Here is an 18,261-nt window from a genome sequence, read left to right as displayed (position 1 = left end):
ACATTTATAAGAGAGACGTTATTGTTGTTCTGCCGAAGTGGTACTAATGAGGTGAATCCTTTGCCCAGGTACTGTTACCGTGTGTAAAAATTCCCAAAATAATATAATAATACTAGTCCAAAATGTGTGGCATTACATCACATGAAATGTCGTTTCTTGCCGCAATAGTCAAACCTGCCACATCATTTGCTCCTCGACTGCCGCATAATTCCAGTGGCCTGCATGTATGTATCGCTGCACTCTCAGCCGCTCTCTTCATCGAGACAGGCAACGATCTATCATTCAACAGAACACAAAGGCAGAACTCCCAACACACTTCGAGGTGCTTCAGTCTGCCTCTATTTATTTATAACAGCGCCCATCAGCAGTCGCTAAAGCCACATTCCTGACAGCCCTGCACCCCTGTAGGGCAGCGGGCGTGTGGGCCATCCTGGAAGACGTGTAAGAGACAGGGTACAGCCCTCTGGCCTCGCCCATCACACACCAGGCACACTGAACACATCTTATGTAGTTGATACATTCACCTGGTGGCACTACTGAGCATGCATCTTCCATGCGGTGTTATGGAAAACCGTTCAGAGTGATCCTCGGACAATGGTAAGCGCTTCGAAGCCATAACAATAGCAGACTGGGCGCTACACAAATGCCAATAACATAACCCCAAATAACCTTTCTCTCTGCAAGATTGATTTATTAAAGGTATTGTCACCTCGAGAGACTCTCCAGTTCCTCAAAAACTCCTCTGACTACAGGGAAGGAAAGCCCCAGCCCCAGGGCTCAACTTGTCCCATGGTTGCCGGTTCTCATTTTCGTAGGCAAGAGTAATTTTTCACATTCGGAGTTTGACAGCAGAGCAAAAGAGAGAAGACAGAAGAGCGAGAAAGTAGGGGGAAGAAGAAAAATATAGGAAAACAGTGACGGGAAAAAAGAGGGAATAAAAAAAAATGAACCGACAAGGGAGACAGAAAGGCATGAGAGGGAATCAGGACTAAGGCTTCAAGCCGCTGTAATTACACCAAACACGAGGAGCCACAACTTCCGAAAGTGAACATCAGTTTACATTCTAGGCGGCAGCCGCGACAAACTAGTTTGTGCACTCGGAGGTCGTAAGTGCATGCATCGTTAGCGCCTGGCTGCTTGTAACAAGTTTGAGCGCTAGACAAACGAGTCAGCTGTGATTATCCACACACACCTCATCTACCGCATCCTAGGAAGGAATGTTGCCACAGAACCAAGGCTGGTGCATGAACGGGCTCACTAGAAGCGCCTACTTTTAAATATCCACTATTCGTACCAAACACTCAGAATAAATGTCACTTAGAGTCACGGGCACCTTTCGCCGTGTTTGGGGCTCATCTGTGTGGTATACACTGTTATAATATAAACAGCCGGCTTCTTAAAACTATTTTTTTAACAAATTACCTGTGCAGCTTCCGTAGTCTGTTTCCCGCTTCGGCTCTAAGACGGGTGCTTAGAGTTGCCTCATGGCGCTATGCGGACTAGAGGCAGACTGTGGCTCGCTCCTCACTTCCTGTTCCCTTTACGCTAAGTCCAGGGCGCATCGTCTCCTGACTCGGTTGCGGTTCCTTTTTAGGGACCCGGCAGTCGTGGGAACCGGGCCTTCAGAGAGGGCTGAACAAGAGGCTGTCGGAAGCGGTCAGCCGGGGCGGCGCGGGTTCGAGTGTCTGGGAGGGAGAGGGCTGATGGCGAGACGGCGAACATGATGACGAGGGCAGGACTGGGAACCCAAGACAGCCCTGGGAAACGTGTCAGTCCGCTCCTTTCCCCTCTGTCTCTCGCTCTGTCACCCCTCGCTTCTCTCATGCCTTCTGTAAGTACCCGGGGGAGCTGGAGAAGGTGACAGAGGCGCCAGCAATGTTCTCTTATCGGCGGGGCTGCGCTCTCTATGCAGGAAAACAAACCAGTGAAAACGAAACCTAAGAGCCGCGCGCGTGAGCTTCTACCGTAGACAGCTCACGTCGCGCGGCTCTTAGGTTTCGTTTTCCTAAGTGCATGGCAGAGTCGCGCTCGCACACATGCGCGCTCACGAGGTCAAATCCGACATCCGAGACTGGAAGCGCGGGCACCTCCCAGTCCCACCGCGTGCATCCCCCCCCTTTACAAATACTAAAAGTATACTAAAAGTATACACGAGGTCGGTTCGCTACGCTCGACCTAACAAGATGAGTTTACCACCAACAATACCATCTATAATAGTGGTCATGAGGGACCTTATAGAGGCAGCCCTGGAACACACAACTTGTGGATGTGAACTCGCTCTGCCAGTACTGACCTCCACAGCTGTAGGGATGCTGTTGAAAGCCTGCTGCACTCTCACTTCTCCAGCGAGCTGTTTTGGTGGGAGCTGGGTGCATCATATGATACCCCTTGTCATCCCTGTGGTTGCGGTGTGCTTGTGAATTTTGCTAGATTTACAGCTCATGCCAGTTGTACACATTCCTGGCCATGCTGCAAGAAATTCCTGCAAGACTCTTAAAAAATATTACCCACTGAAGTTATTATTCCTTGGAGCTTTGCTTGTAGGTACACAGTGAAACGATTTCAGGGCAGACTTACAAGAACTGACACATCTCTGCATATTAGCGGAGATGCGTCAGTTAATTTGCATTGCAAACAAAACCTTGCACCGCCATGGATGCGTCGCATTTACGATGCAGTGCACAGTGGTGCAAGGATTGACAGATGTGTGACGCATCTGTTGGTGTAGAGGCAATGCATTTCCGGAGTTGTGTCACTCCTTACACCTGCTTCAAGCAGGCGTAAGTTTTTGATGCAGTGGCGTCACTTTTACGAGCTCTTCTTAAGTCAGAACGCCCACCCTGCATACATTATACCTGATGAAGGTATAATGTAGCTCAGGTATTTATAACGTGACAAATCTCCCTAGATGCGTCATGTTGTAACTGTGTTGCAACATGCATCATTGTTTACGATGCCGCTGCATCACAAAAGTGATGCAATGGTGGCGTAAAAGTGTTGCAAGGGGCTTGTAAACCTACCCCCAGTTCCTAAAATATTGTTGCAGTTTGCAGGTTTAGTGTAGCTTATAGCACTGTGGTGTCTAAAAGTTGGCATGTTCGTTCTATCCAAAGCGCTTATATGATTGTAATTGTTACGCCACTGTCACCATCCATCTCATTTTTTGTCTTTCCCCTTGGATTTTACCGAAGTTATGGTGTCTTTATCACCAGATTCTCTTATTTTTTGGTAACTGAGATTTTAATAATCAAACGAAACACAACCCTCAGAGAGGAGGCGAGGATAGCATGTTCTCTTAGTTAATCACATTCCTAAATTTAAATCAATTATATAATGAGCCTTTACACTTCAAAGGTCATACACTGGAGCACGTTTGGTCATATATATCTTATGCTTAGCTTGCACACCATTCTCCCCGGACCAAAGTCAAGAAGCTGCCCCTAATAATTGTGAGTGTGCTTACAAGAATGGGGTAAGGTTGAGTCCCAGGATTGGTTCAGACCTTGAGTAAGTCTTCTCTGTGTCAGATTACTGTTGAGCTTCAATGTGCCGCTTTCTCTAAATGGCGAATGGATGGAGATGGCATGCCTGTCCTCGGGTTATTAAACAGGGTTTAAAACATCATAACCTGTTGCCATAGTTTTCACATTAATTAATTTGAGCAAAGACAAAAACTATAACTTTTAAGAAGAGAATGGAGAAGAAATAATTATGATGCTGCTAAAGTAAATGTAGAATAGTCACAGCAGACTATACATTTGTTTATGTTTTTGGCCAGATAATCCTATTGCTCCAAAATTAGGGCCACATTTATTAGGGTTTTGCCATATGCTTGCACCCCGCAATGTGGTTAATGCGTGGCAAAACCAGTAAGCCGGATTTTTTAAGCCACTCAAAGTCACTTTGCGTGGCTTTGAATGGCTTAATATGGAGTAAAGCAAAGCAGCGCAAATCACAATGTTGCCATACTCTGCACTAGGAAGACGGTTCATGGGCATTGCTTGGGTGTTCCCACGCAACCCCCCTGGTTTTTTATGCATTCCCAGATTTACAGGCCCTGGTAAACCTGGGTATTCGCCAAAATCCTACGCCTCCCCAAGGTTAGGCGTATTGAGGAGAAACATGATGTATCTCCTCTTTGTATGTGTGCTGCCTTGTAGACAAAGGAACTCAACTCCTTGGTTAAATATTGCAAATACACCCCCTTATGTCCCTGATATTTCAGAGGAATCGATTTATCCTAAATATATGGGAGTTAGTTGTCTAATTTATCATTTTGTATGACAACTTTGTATTTCGTATTGTGTATATATTGATTGTTCTTTGTGACATTTCATTCGTTTGTATTGATGTTTGATTATTATGAGTTTATTTGTAATTGTATATCAAAACACATTTTCATGTTGTTCATTTTCACTGTGTAAGTACTAATGCGGTATTGTGTTTAGTTAACTATGTGTTCTTTTTGTTTCTTTTGTTAGAAATTGTAATTTAAAAAAAATAATGAAATAAAATGCAGAAATTACTGCTAAGGTAAACGTATTAGTTTGCGTTCATCTTACTTCATATGAATAAGTGTTGTGAAGTCACTAGAGGCATAGGTAATTTTTTTCTTATGTAGCCTTATAAAGCAGACATATAAAGAGGAAAAGGCCTCCCAGGATAGTCCCTTCCTGCACAAAAACAATCCTCCATGCATCGCATGCACTCTTGAACTATGGTGCCTGCATTGCCGTTAGTCTGACAAAAGGGTGCCAGAGCAGGTGAAAGGACAGGAATGCATGGTCTTGGGTAAATACAGCACATTCCTGCCTTTTCCCTGTCAGGTTAGGCAGCTCACCAAGGTGACTTGCTGCGCTGCCTTGCGTCAAAATCTTCATAAATCTGCTCCTAAGTGTGAAATGAAATGAAATGAGTCTTATAATGCGCTACTAAGCCCGGAGGCATCAAGGCGCCTAAAAAAGAAATCAAAATGACCAGGTAACCAGCACTACGGATACGCCTTAGAGAATAACCATGTTTTTAGGGCTTTCCGAAAGTTCTGGACCGACAATTGGGATTTGATTTCGAAAGGAAGGCTATTCCACAATTTGGGGCTACTGTTGAAAACGCCTTCCCAACCCATTTAGTTCTACGACCACCAACAGACTCTTGGTTGAGGAACGGAGGGCTCTCTCCGGTACATATGGGTGCAGCAGTTTCCTCACGCCCTCAGCCCCATTACCGGTAAGCGCCCCATAGGTCACACGGAGCGTCTTGAAGGCAATTCTGGACTCAATAGGGAGCCAGTGTAGGGTTTTCCTAGCAGCCGTGGTGGAGGATAGTCTAGGAGCATCCAGTACAAATTTGGCCGACGCGTTCTGGACTGTCTGTAGGCGCTGCATAAGACCTTTATTAGCACCAGCATAAAGAGCATTACAATAGTCAAGTCGCGAAGCAACCAATGCAACGACGACCTGCTTGCGAGCCTGCGGGGACAAATAGTGCTTAATTTTTCGAGGAATTTTAATAATGCCCCAACAGGTAGCGACTGTTCTATTGACCTGCTGTGCCATTGAGAGATCGGGGTCGATAATTATTCCGAGATTCTTTGCAGCATCTGTAGGTGTGGGGCAGACTCCTCTGTATATACAGAAGGACTTTTTGTCTATCGAGGAACAACAGTCACATATGTCACAAGTATCCCAAGATGAATACCTTCCCAATTATTCTATAATTAATTACCACTTGCACAATTAAAATTTGCAATATCGGTCAGGAAATTAACAAGTTGCCCTTTCCGCTGGTTGCTGAGAAATTGAAGAGAAAAAAACATGTCTGTCATTTTTTGCTCTTTTGTCTAAGAAGGAGTTCTGAGCCACTATTGCTTCACATAAATTATTGAAGAGAGCTCCACATTAGATCCATGCCCTTCTAAAATTAAGCAAATAACACATTTCTTGTACAGGAGAAGATTACTACATTCAAATAAGCAACTGCACTTAGTAGACAGGTTAGATCAGATCAGAACAAGCATATAAATTGTCCTTCAATTGTGTTTCTTCCATCCGGCTCAAAAATAAATTAAAGACATGATACATTTACAAAATCCTAACCAGCAGCCCTCAGGCGGGATGTGGAATCTGGAATCCTGGAGGGTCTAAGACTAGATCCAGATCATGCGTTGGTTCTGCTGGACCTCGCCACCACACTTGATATGGTTGCCCATTCCACCTTATTAAGCTGTGTAGCAGCAGGTCTGGAAGGCAAAGAGTGTGATTGGCTGCAGCCTTTTCTACCAGTGAAACTAGCAACTTCCTTGACCCTCCCCATACATCTTTTTAATATTTTGTGGCACCATTCACGAAGGCGTCAAATAAAATGGGATTTATATGTTATATGCATACTGAAAGCACATCGATTTTGATTTGTCTTGATAAAATAGATTCACATGAAAGTCCTACATGGCAAGTAACCGCTTACAGCTGATTCTGGAGAATATTAAGGATTTGTTTGGTAACATGAAATCAGATTTGTGGCTTGGTACCATCTGATCTGTGGCTTGGTACCATCTGATCTGTGGCTTGGTACCTCTGATCTGTGGCTTGGTACCATCTGATCTGTGGCTTGGTACCATCTGATCTGTGGCTTGGTACCATCTGATCTGTGGCTTGGTACCTCTGATCTGTGGCTTGGTACCATCTGATCTGTGGCTTGGTACCATCTGAGCTGTGGCTTGGTACCATATGATCTGTGGCTTGATACCATCTGATCTGTGGCTTGGTACCATCTGATCTGTGGCTTGGTACCTCTGATCTGTGGCTTGGTACCTCTGATCTGTGGCTTGGTACCATCTGATCTGTGGTTTGATACCATCCAATCTGTGGCTTGGTACCTCTGATCTGTGGCTTGGTACCTCTGATCTGTGGCTTGGTACCTCTGATCTGTGGCTTGGTACCTCTGATCTGTGGCTTGGTACCTCTGATCTGTGGCTTGGTACCTCTGATCTGTGGCTTGGTACCATCTGATCTGTGGCTTGGTACCATCTGATCTGTGGCTTGGTACCATCTGATCTGTGGCTTGGTACCATCTGATCTGTGGCTTGGTACCTGGAGCCCTACTGAAGTGGGTTATTGCCCACACCTTCCGCAGCAGCAAGGAGGCGTGGTATAAAGACTGCCAGGGTCCTGTGTCCATCAAACCAGAAATCTTCTGTGAGTTTTCTTGTTTCAAATCAGAATTCTGAGATGTGCTTTCCTATCACACAAATGATGAGTGATCTTGAAGGTTTCTAGGCGCACGTCTGGTCAGACTTTATTCCACAAATTGCACTGGGTTCTTATCGGCCAAAGGATTCAGTTTAAATCCTTCTCCAAGAAACTTAAAGTTTTGTAGGCGAGACCCGTTCTTTACTTTTAAGCTGCTTGAAGGTATATTCATTGCTGTGTCTGCCCCAAAACTACAGAACAAATTGCCCCCTACTCTCAGAGCTGAGCTCAGTTTGCTAACTTACAGACGCGCACTGAAGACCTGGCTGTTCAAGCAACCGCTTGTAGATAGTGTGTCTCTGCTATTATTCCCACCAGTCTAAGATTTAACATTAGGAAACCTATCAGTGTATGTCACGCTTACCACATAAAAGAACAAATAGTTTATCTCTCCCTGATAATCATGAGGAGAGCTCGTGATCTATTAGAGATCAGCCCACCTGATGCCAACTAGCAGGGCTCATGTCCTCCGTTAGACTTCACCCCTTCATGACACCCACCTGTTGAGCTCTGACCCTCAGTTGGAGCTCTCTCACTGCTGGACATCACTGTCTGGGAGGAGTTGATACAAGTGCCACTTCATCTGAGTATGATAATGACCCCCAGAAGAACGGGTCACCTTATTGAAGTCTTACATTTAACAGTGACCAACAGGAGATGGGAGGACCCTTTCTCAGAAATATCTCTACAGTCAAGTCAACCCAAAGCATCTGACTACCCCAATATGTTTGCTTCTGATCTGCAATGTAAATAGGTTTCGCTAGTGCTCAGTTACTTCAAGAAACATAAGGACAGATGTAGCAAGCGAAATAGCGATCGCAAAAGCTGAAATTCGCAGAATATCAACATTTGCAATCGTAATTTAGCTGTGTGCTATATAGGGAGAAAAATACCTACTTGCAAAATAAGGAATCGCAAAAATTGCAATTTCATATCGTGCGCAAGCATTTAGAGAATCACAATTTGCCGTTCCCTAAATGCTATGCTAGTAGGCATCACAAATTGCGACAATGCCTTAAGGAATTGCAAATTACCACCAGCTTGAAGTTGGTGGAAAGTTGAGATTTACTTTGGAAAAAGCTCTTTTGCCATGTGGCACACATACATGCCATTAGGGGATGTATGTGCCCCACATGTGCATACATGCACAATTCAGGGGTGCAACAGGGTGTCCTTCTGGAACCCTTGCACCCTTGAAATTGCGCTTGCAATTCCGATTCATTCCTATGGGCCTCCTGGCCTATAGGAATGAATGGTAAGCCATATATTGCAATTCCTACCTACATAGCATTTTGCAAGTCCTTAATAGCGATTTGCTAAAAATCGCTATTAAGGACTCGCTAAACTGCTTTTACCTACATCTGGCCCATAGTGCTTTAAACACTGTAGACTGAGCTCCTTAACTTCTTTTTCTTTGTCCGTTTTATACAAGTCGGGCATAGGAATGACTGCTGAGCAGGTGGCGTGCAGAGAGCTGAGCAGATATCTGTCCCCAGGATCTGTGCTCAGTTCAACTCCTCGCTACTCTGTGCAACAGAAAACTCAAAAGTGAGCCCCTTCTTTCTACATACTGGAAGCTTCTTACGAATATATTTATATTCCTTTATCATAGCAACTTTGCTAAAATAGTCATGCACTGTGCTTTGTTTAAAAACACTACTTGAGTTTAATTTAGCATTTTCACGTTGACTTCGGTGTCATTTTTAAAAAAATGTGTAGAACAGGTTGGCGATGCAATGACCCCCTCCCTCATCATCTGGCTTCGGCCACGCTTTCCTCTGGTACAACAAGCATGACGTACCCTATCTCTATTGCTGCACCCTTATTTGCAAAATACATCAGTCGCACCAAACCATCCTCTGAACTTATCAGGCTCATCATTGAACGGCTCTTTAACCTGAATATTACCTCAGCTGTGGGACCCGGGAGGCTTACGGAGACCACGTGCCAGTCTGGGTCCATGCCTCAATCTGTGACCATGTACTGAGGTAGGGAGCGCGGCTCTCAGAGCACGCTGGGTTGTCTCATAAATCTACAGCCTCTCCAGGTAAGTCAGGAATACCTTGCTGACTTCCAAGATGTGTGCTACCCCCGAAGCTGGCTGTATCTATGCGCCTAGCAGATCTATCTACATCAGATGTGTGCTACCCTGTAGCTGGTGGTTCCTAGGAACCTAGCAGATGTATCTGGCTCAGATGTGTGCTACCCCCGAAGCTGGTATATCTTGGCACCTAGCAGATGTATCCACATTAGATGTGTGCTAACCCTGAAGCTACCTGTATCGAGGCACCTAGCAGATGTATCCGCATCAGATATGTGCTAACTCCAAAGCTGCCTGTACTTAGGCGCCTAGCAGATATATATGCATCAGATATGTGCTAACCCTGCAGCTACCTGTACCTAGGCGCCTAGCAGTTGTATCCACATCAGATATGTGCTAACCCAGCATCTAGCTGTACCTAGGCGCCTAGCAGATGTATCCACATCAAATATGTGCTAACCCCGAAGTTGCCTGAACCCAGGTGCCTAGCAGATGTATCCGCATCAGATATGTGCTAACCCTGAAGTTGCCTGTATTTAGGCACCAAGCAGATGTATCTGCATCAGATATGTGCTAACCCCGAAGCTGCCTGTACCTAGGAGCCTAGCAGATGTATCTGCATCAGATATGAGCTACCACAGCAGCTACCTGTACCTAGGCGCCTATCAGATGTCTCTGCATCAGATATGGTCTAAACCAGCAGCTACCTGTACCTAGGCGCCTATCAGATGTCTCTGCATCAGATATGGTCTAAACCAGCAGCTACCTGTACCTAGGCGCCTATCAGATGTCTCTGCATCAGATATGGTCTAAACCAGCAGCTACCTGTACCTAGGTGCCTAGCAGATTTATCCGCATCAGATATGTGCTAACACCGAAGCTGCCTGTATCTCTGTTCCCTTTCAGATGTATCCACTTCAGATATGTGCTAACCCAGCAGCTACCTGTACCTAGGCACCTACCAGATGTTTCCGCATCAGATATTTGCAAACCCAGCAGCTATCTGTACCTAGGCACCGATCAGATGTATCTGCATTAGATATGTGCTAACCCCGAAGCTGCCTGTACCTAGGCGCCAACCATATGTATCTACATTAGATATGCGCTAATCCTGAAGTTGCCTGTACCTAGGTGCTTAGCAGATCTATCCACATCAGATATGTGCTAACCGAGCAGGTACATTTACCTAGGCACCTAGCAGATGTATCCACATCAGATTTGTGCTAAGCCCAAAGCGACCTGTACATAGGCACCTAGCAGATGTAGCCACATCAGATATGTGCTAGCCCAGCAGCTACCTGTACCTAGGCACCTAGCAGATGCATCTGCATCAGAAATGTGCTAACCTAAAGTTGCTTGTACCTAGGCGCCTAGCAGAAGTATCCGGATCAGATATGTGCAAACCCAGCACCTACTTGTACCTAGGCACCTAGCAGATGTATCAACGTCAGCTATGTACTAACCCCGACGCTACCTGTACCTAGGCACCTAGCAGATGTATCCGCATCAGATATGTGCTAACCCCGAAGTTGCCTGTATCTAGGTGCCTAGCAGATGTATCCGCATCAGATATGTGCTAAACCAGTAGCTACCTGTACCTAGGCACCTAGCAGATGTATTTGCATCAGATATGTGCTAACCCCAAAGTTGCTTGTTCCTAGGCACCTAGCAGATGTATCCACATCAGATATGTGCTAACCCAGCAGCTACCTGTACCTAGGCACCTTTCAGATGTATCTGCATCAGGTATGTGCTAACCCTGAAGTTGCCTGTACCTAGGTGCCTAGCAGATGCAGCTGCATCAGATATGTGCGAACCCAGCAGCTATCTGTACCTAGGCACCTAGCAGATGTATCCACATCATATATGTGCTAGCCCCGAAGTTGCCTGTTCCTACGTGCCTAGCAGATGTATCCGCATCAGATATGTGCTAACTCCACAGCTGCCTGCACCTAAGCGTATAGCAGATGTATTCCCATCAGATATGTGCTAACCCCGAAGCTGCCTGTACATAGGCGCCTGGTAGATGTATCTGCATCGGATATGTGCTAACTCAGCAGCTATCTGTACCTAGGTGCCTAGTAGATGTATCCACATCAGATATGTGTGCCTCAGTACAGCGGTACAGCATTCTGACAATGGAACATTGTGTGCTTTACACACAGACAAACACCTGGATGCACATACCAGATTATACAGATAACTACAAAAAGATACCCCAGAGGAAATGGAACTCTATGTAAGTTAACAAATAGCGCTTTGAATACTGCCTCCGCTACATGGAAGGGTACCACCTGCTGACGCAGTTATCTGTGCTTACTGGCCCTTACACAGAGATGTGGGTATACTGACGCTGTTGCTTAAAAGACAACCAACAGCCTTGATTTCTAAGGCTACTTCCCCACCTGTGAGGAACTATGTGATTTTTGGCAAAACACATTTTATATAAATAACTGATTTCCCTGATCTTAATACATTGCAAATACTTATGGAGTGACGAAACCAACCAGCGTTATACCCATTTAAAAATAAATAGCAAGGATGTACCTTTATGTCCTGGCACTGATTCGAGGAGGGTTACTGTGGTGTGTCTGGATCACAGTTCCTGCTCCCGGCTTTCTGAGCTCATGATCTCTTGTGCAGCCGCCCTGCTACCTAGTAAGTTACTCACCGTTGTTTAATTCTTGAGGGCTCTCCCTGTTTACTGTTCCCCAATCTTGTGACAGTTCTGCCTCCACTTCCAAGCCAGGCTGACAGAGCACAGTAATGAATATGAGGCAGCAAACAAATGGTTCCTGCCAATCACAGCGAACTGTCTTTGATATCTACTGCCTTAAAGTTTGTTTTTATACTATTTTGAAAATAAACGTTCCCATCTTTACCTTTTTCATTTTAACTGTTTGCCAGCCTCTGCGCAAGGAATGGGGAAATCAAATGCAACATTCAGGAAAGTGCTATCACCCCCACTGCTTTCCCCAAAGCATTGCCTGAAACGAATAAACACAGAACAAACGTCCCTGGATAATTTCTTTGCCCTAAAAACGCTGATAAAACTTAATACAAAGATTGGACAAGAAACAGTAAGACCTGAGAAAAGCCCAACAATAACCAAACCAGTCCATCCACCTTGTCAAGCCAAGCAAGATAGTGCAGTGGATTTAAGCAGACCTAACACTGTACTGGGAGGACAGAGCACGGAGTCACGGATAGACCCATTAACCAGTGATAGATCTCGACTGGCTGTTCCACCTAAGCCAGCATCACGCAAAACAAAACAACCATCAAATACTATCACTGTAGAAACTAGGGTACCCACTAAATCAACTAATGGAATGGTACCCACAGGCACCAGTAACAACAGCAAAGCACAAACATCTGTCTGTAGCACTGATTTTCAAAATGCCCAAAAGGGTCCCCAACGCTCATCTTCCACCAGGGTGCCAACCGTACGTGGTAGTTCTCACAGGGGTTCCACCACTGAAACCCAACAAAAGGGAGTCTTACAACGAACTAAAAAATAAGACCCTATACTGGCTGAAGGAAAACAGACCCCTACCCTACACAGTCAACTGCCAAGTTATCCAAGTCCGAAGAGTCAGTTGGGTGGGAACAAGATCAAAAGACATTGAAGGGGATTGTATACTGGTCAACTTTAAAGATCCTTCTGTTGCCCAGCTTGTATATAGTCAACAGCCGCGAAGTAACAACCGAGGAATTGGGACCTGCGATCTTAGTTATTTTTACCCAATGCAACGGAAGCTAGATAGCAGAGTACCACAACAGCCAGGTCTGTTGGCCAATAAATATTCCTTCTTTGACCCCCCCGACCCCAATTGGAAGAACAACTCCGATAAATCCGGGATTGGACAACAACTGGTCATGGTGGGGCCAATGACAAAAAAACGAGGAAGTTGCACCTAAAAACACGACTACTAACTCTTTCAATGAGGAACAGCATGTTGGGAATGATAATCCCATGCTAAAGCAAACAGAGAAAATACCCGGAAGAAAAGCATCTGACCAACAAGGACTAGTTCCAATCGCTGATGGTAGTACTGAGGGTAACGGTCCACCAGCATCATTATTGTTCAGTAAAGTTCATTGGAACCAGGTGCCTGTACATGCACCCCTGGTCGATTCCAACGAGGACGAACCCTTGTCCACAAGCCACCCAACCAACCAAGAACCTTGCAAGCCCAACCAAGTCTTAAAGATACTGTCATGGAACATCGCAGGGCTGTCCAGAAATCTGAGCGATAGAAATTGGAGCTCCTTTATGGAGGAGCACGAAATTATACTCTTGCAGGAAACATGGGCTACTAACATTGTACACAGACTTGGTTTTAAGACGTTCTTTAAGGGGGCAACCGCATCTGTAAGAGGTAGACCCTCTGGGGGTCTAACAATCTGGATAAGTATATCCCTGGATGTTGTTGTATCACCCCTGTATTTTGCTTCCAATGATTTACTTGGCGTCAAGTTAACCACTAGAAACTTGGGAGATGTTTATATGATAAATGTCTATAATAGACCTTCCCCAAAAAATAAGTTATCAATGGTTATTGAACAGCTTAGCACCTATCTAGTCAACTTAGAACCTGAATCCAAAATATACATAGGTGGGGATTTCAATTGTCAGTTCGAGCCCATAAAGGGGCTCGAAAAATTATTGGAAAACGAAGATAGAGCACTCGACATCCCCCCCTTAGATAATGCAAAGTATGCAAAATGTACAGTGGCTGCTATGCAGATATATGAATTGACTGTATCCCATGGATTGCGGGCATGTAATGGTCGATTAGACCCGGATAAACCGGCTAACCACACCTTTAGCAAAGGGTTGTCTAAATCCTTGATAGATTTCATACTAATTTCAACTAATCTCTGGCACTTACTGTCGGCCCTTAAGGTCGTGGATAGACCAGAGAGTGACCACTTTCCCTTACAGTTAGGGCTATTATCCGACCCTTTTTTGGACCATGATAGCAGGATGGAAAGTGAGAGTGGGGTAGCAGAGGTTGTCGTCTCTAATAATAGGAAGGCAATTAAATGGCCTCATATCTTAGCAAAAGAAGAAACACTCTTGGGAATTTACAGCATTTTCTCAGATATCATCCCCCAATACGGAAATTTAAGGTTGGGATCCCATGAGGTCCTGAAAATGCACTATCACCTAGTGGAATCACTAACTCCGCTCCTGAGTAAAAGCTGTACAAACAAAAAAGTTAACATAAATAGGCAATTGGAACTAGAGACACCATGGTACAACAAACAGTGTCATCTAGCCAAAACTGATTTAATTATTGCCGTGAAGTCCAAAGACCAGCCGAGGGTTAGAGAATGCAGAAAAGCATATAAAAACCTTATGCAAAATGCAAAAAGGGAATGGGATGAGCGAATCTGGGAAGACCTCTTGAGTGCTGCTAAAAGACACGACCAATGTACTTTCTGGAATCTAATAGCCAAAAACAACAAAACAGGTAGTTCCAATAGGGATTTCTTCTTGGACGAAAAGGTCTGGTTTGATCACTTTGTGGTCTTGTATGATCAAGCAGGGCCTCCCGCCGAATACAACGACCCCGGGTCTTGTACCGAGTGTATTAATCCTGTGCAATTTAGCACTAAAGAAACTCTATGTGCAGTAAAAGCAATAAAGGCGGGAAAAGCTCCAGGTCCGGACAAATTACCTGGTGATTTATTTACCCATAACATCGAGGTATGGTGCCCTTACATAAATTATCTGTGTAATTCAATTCTACTAGGAACCCCGATCCCTGAAACGTGGAAAGGGGCCGAAATAGTAACCATTTTTAAAAAAGGGGATCGCTACAACCCGGGTAATTACAGACCAATTAGTTTAATTGACATTTTACAAAAAATGTTTGCCAGACATATTTTAAATCGGCTTTTAATATGGATTGAAGAATCTGAAACCTTCTGTAAATTCCAAGCTGGTTTCAGATCCAAGACTAGCACTGTGGATCAAGTGTACAGATTCATGTGTATATGCTGGAAATATGTTAAGATAAAAAAGTGTAGCATATATGTTGCATTCATGGACCTACGCTCAGCGTTTGATCTTGTTCCCCGCCACTTATTATGGGAATGTTTAAAGAAGATGGGTGTCCCGGATGAATTGTTGGTTAATCTTATAAAATTGCATACTGATAACTTTGCTAAAGTAAGGTGGGGAAGAAACAGAGAACTTACCCGACCCATCCCAGTGAAAAGGGGGGTGAGACAAGGGTGTGTACTGGCCCCAACCCTCTTTTCGCTGTTTGTAAACGATATTCCCCACTATCTAGCCCAATACAACCACGATTCTCCTAAACTGTGTAATGAGGCAGTCACAGCACTACTATTTGCGGATGACACCATCCTAATATCCCAAACTCCCAAAGGCCTGCAAAATCTAATAAATAAATTTAATAGTTATTGTGAGATGAAGGGGTTAGAAATTAACTCATCTAAAACTAAATACATGGCAATCAATCCCTCCAAATCATTTAAGAAAAATCTGGCCCTAAATAATACCAAACTTGAATACGTAGATTCTTTTGATTATCTGGGTATCAGGCTGGACAGCAGAATGTCATGGACAAATCAACTAGACAAAAGCAGGTTAACACTTAAACAGAATTCACTACCCATTTTAAAGATTCATGGTGGGAGTACATCTAAAGCCATAACTCCTGCGATTGAAGTGTTCAAAGCAAAAGCACAATCTGCTGCCTTGTATGGGGCTGAGATCTGGGGGCCTCATTCTAAAAAAACATTTGAGGCTGATGAAAATATGTTTTTTAGACGTGTACTAAGACTGCCTGTAAGAACACTAATCAAAAAATGACCCAGTCCTCAAGGCAACACAGAAATAAGTAAGGCTGTAAACAGTTCTAGATCGTCCAAAGAGCACTCTAATTATATCGCTCACGTGTCATCTAGCTATTCACACCTTTTTCCTAAATGTTGTCCCTCTAGTGAATGTCTGTACTGTGTTGGACGGTTTTCTGTTTATCAGAGATGGGCTCATTTTTTAACGTTGGCAACAGCCTGAAACAGTGTTATAATCTCTATGAATAGAGATATAATTAGAGTGCTCTTTGGACGATCTAGAACTGTTTACAGCCTTACTTATTTCTGTGTTGCCTTGAGGACTGGGTCATTTTTTGATTAGTGTTGGATTGAGTGGAGGGCGATCCAGTCCTTTCTGCCCCTCTTGACTCCTAGTAGTTGAATATGCCTGTAAGAACACCCTTAGTGCCGGTCTATTTAGACATTAACATAAAGCGCACAGACCTCTTATGCTGGATGCGACCATTGCTTTATTGGGTGAGATTATGGTCTACCCCGGAACTTGCTGACTATAGAGCAGGCTTAATGGAAGTTAGGGAGCTGGACTCCTTCAACTCAATTAAGTGGCTGAGACATGTATCTTACTGGTTCAAAGAAATAGGTCTATCGCACTTTTGGGAAACACCAACCACATCTATCATCTCGCCAAATATCTATAAGAATCAAGTAAAATCCGCTTACTGGAATTATGTAAATACACATGTATACGAACGTGTTACTGGTACACTAACGCACAGATTCTTGCAATTTAAGGATCACCCCTCATTCGAACATTTTATGGACGAAATCGAGCCACCCTTGGCTAAATCTGTTTACCTCCAATTTAGGTATGGGGTTTTACAGATTAATGCAACCACTTGTAGGTGGGGAAAAGCAAGTAAAGATCCATATTGTACTTCTTGTGACCTTAAACTAAAAGAAGATGAAGCACATATTCTCTTTTTTTGCCCGTTATACGTATCAACTCGGAAAAAATGGATTATACCCCTTTGCAAAAACCTGGGGACACGTTCATGCAAAGAGGCAGAGCGTATACTCAGATCCTCGAATAGCAGGTTGATTGTATTTGGTTTGAGTAGGTACCTCCACAGCGTTTGCATAATCAGGAAAAGACTTGGAATGTTAACATAGAAAAAAATGATTTTATCTTCTGGCTTTTAACTATTTATAATTGTATATAACTGTTCTTAATACTTTAATGCTCTAGTAAAAAACCCTGGTATGTATATTCCTTTTTTTTATATACTCAATGAATTATCTTACAATTGTATCTTGCACCTACCTGTATTTTTGCACACTACGAACATTTGTTTTATCTATTGTAACTAATTTTTAACGACAAATATGTGTAATATGTGTATTATATGTGTGTTGGCTTTATGACAAAGTGTCGAATAAAAGCTTTTACTACTACTAATAAACACAGATTCATCATGAGAGTTATGGTAGATTAACAGGATCCAGGTCGGAAGGGTATATTTTGTTACCGAAAATGTGGTTAATGGTTAGACTGGTAGAACTGGAAGCCCAATGAACTGGGTACATTCAAGGCAGGGGGGGGTCTGGGTCCAGAATCCTGGGGTTACTAAACTGGATTACTGGAATCAGGTAAGGATACAAGGGTTGGGAGAGATATATGTAACATTAAGAGTGGGGTGTACAGGGAGGGGAGAGAAGAGTGAGCAAAGATAGTATAGAGTCAGTGCATAAACAGATGTATACGAAAAGGCCAAGAGGCCAGGGGTCAAGCCAAGAGGTACTGGTCCTGGTATAGAGTCATAAGAAAGGAAATACTATTTACCTGCTGTTTTTGGGTCATCACAGACTGAATAGCTATCCACTTCCCAAAGTAGCCACATGCAAAGAGGCAAAAGTGCCAGGCAAAGGTAGTTATTGCCTCTCTTCATCTTGGAGCCCAGACCTGTATCTGAAGCCCAGTGAGTGGGAGGCTCAGATTTATAGGCAAACACAGTCTATGTTAACTGGAAGGAGGTGGCCTGGCCCCCTTGAAGGTATGTATCAGAACTGCTGACAGAAGATTTCTCAACTGAATCATTACTATTTACTTCTACATTTGAGTCCGGCTTCATTCTAGTTTGCCTAGACTGTTGACTTTGCAGA

The 18,261-nt window shown here is 44.0% G+C and overlaps 1 long non-coding RNA gene across 1 annotated transcript in view; it reads right to left on the bottom strand.

Annotated features, from left to right (window-relative positions):
* Positions 1 to 18,058, bottom strand: part of LOC144764014 (uncharacterized) — a 47,354-nt gene extending 29,296 nt beyond the window's left edge. Inside the window, exon 1 of the long non-coding RNA XR_013596295.1 lies at positions 17,942 to 18,058. This is a non-coding gene — a long non-coding RNA (uncharacterized LOC144764014). The remainder of the gene's footprint in view (positions 1 to 17,941) is intronic.
* Positions 18,059 to 18,261: the final 203 nt, after the last annotated feature.

The sequence above is a fragment of the Lissotriton helveticus genome, chromosome 6, assembly GCF_964261635.1.
Source record: "Lissotriton helveticus chromosome 6, aLisHel1.1, whole genome shotgun sequence".
Taxonomy (NCBI): domain Eukaryota; kingdom Metazoa; phylum Chordata; class Amphibia; order Caudata; family Salamandridae; genus Lissotriton; species Lissotriton helveticus.
The sequence above is the reverse complement of the archived record's forward strand: the minus strand, read 5'-3'. Positions and strand labels throughout refer to the sequence as shown.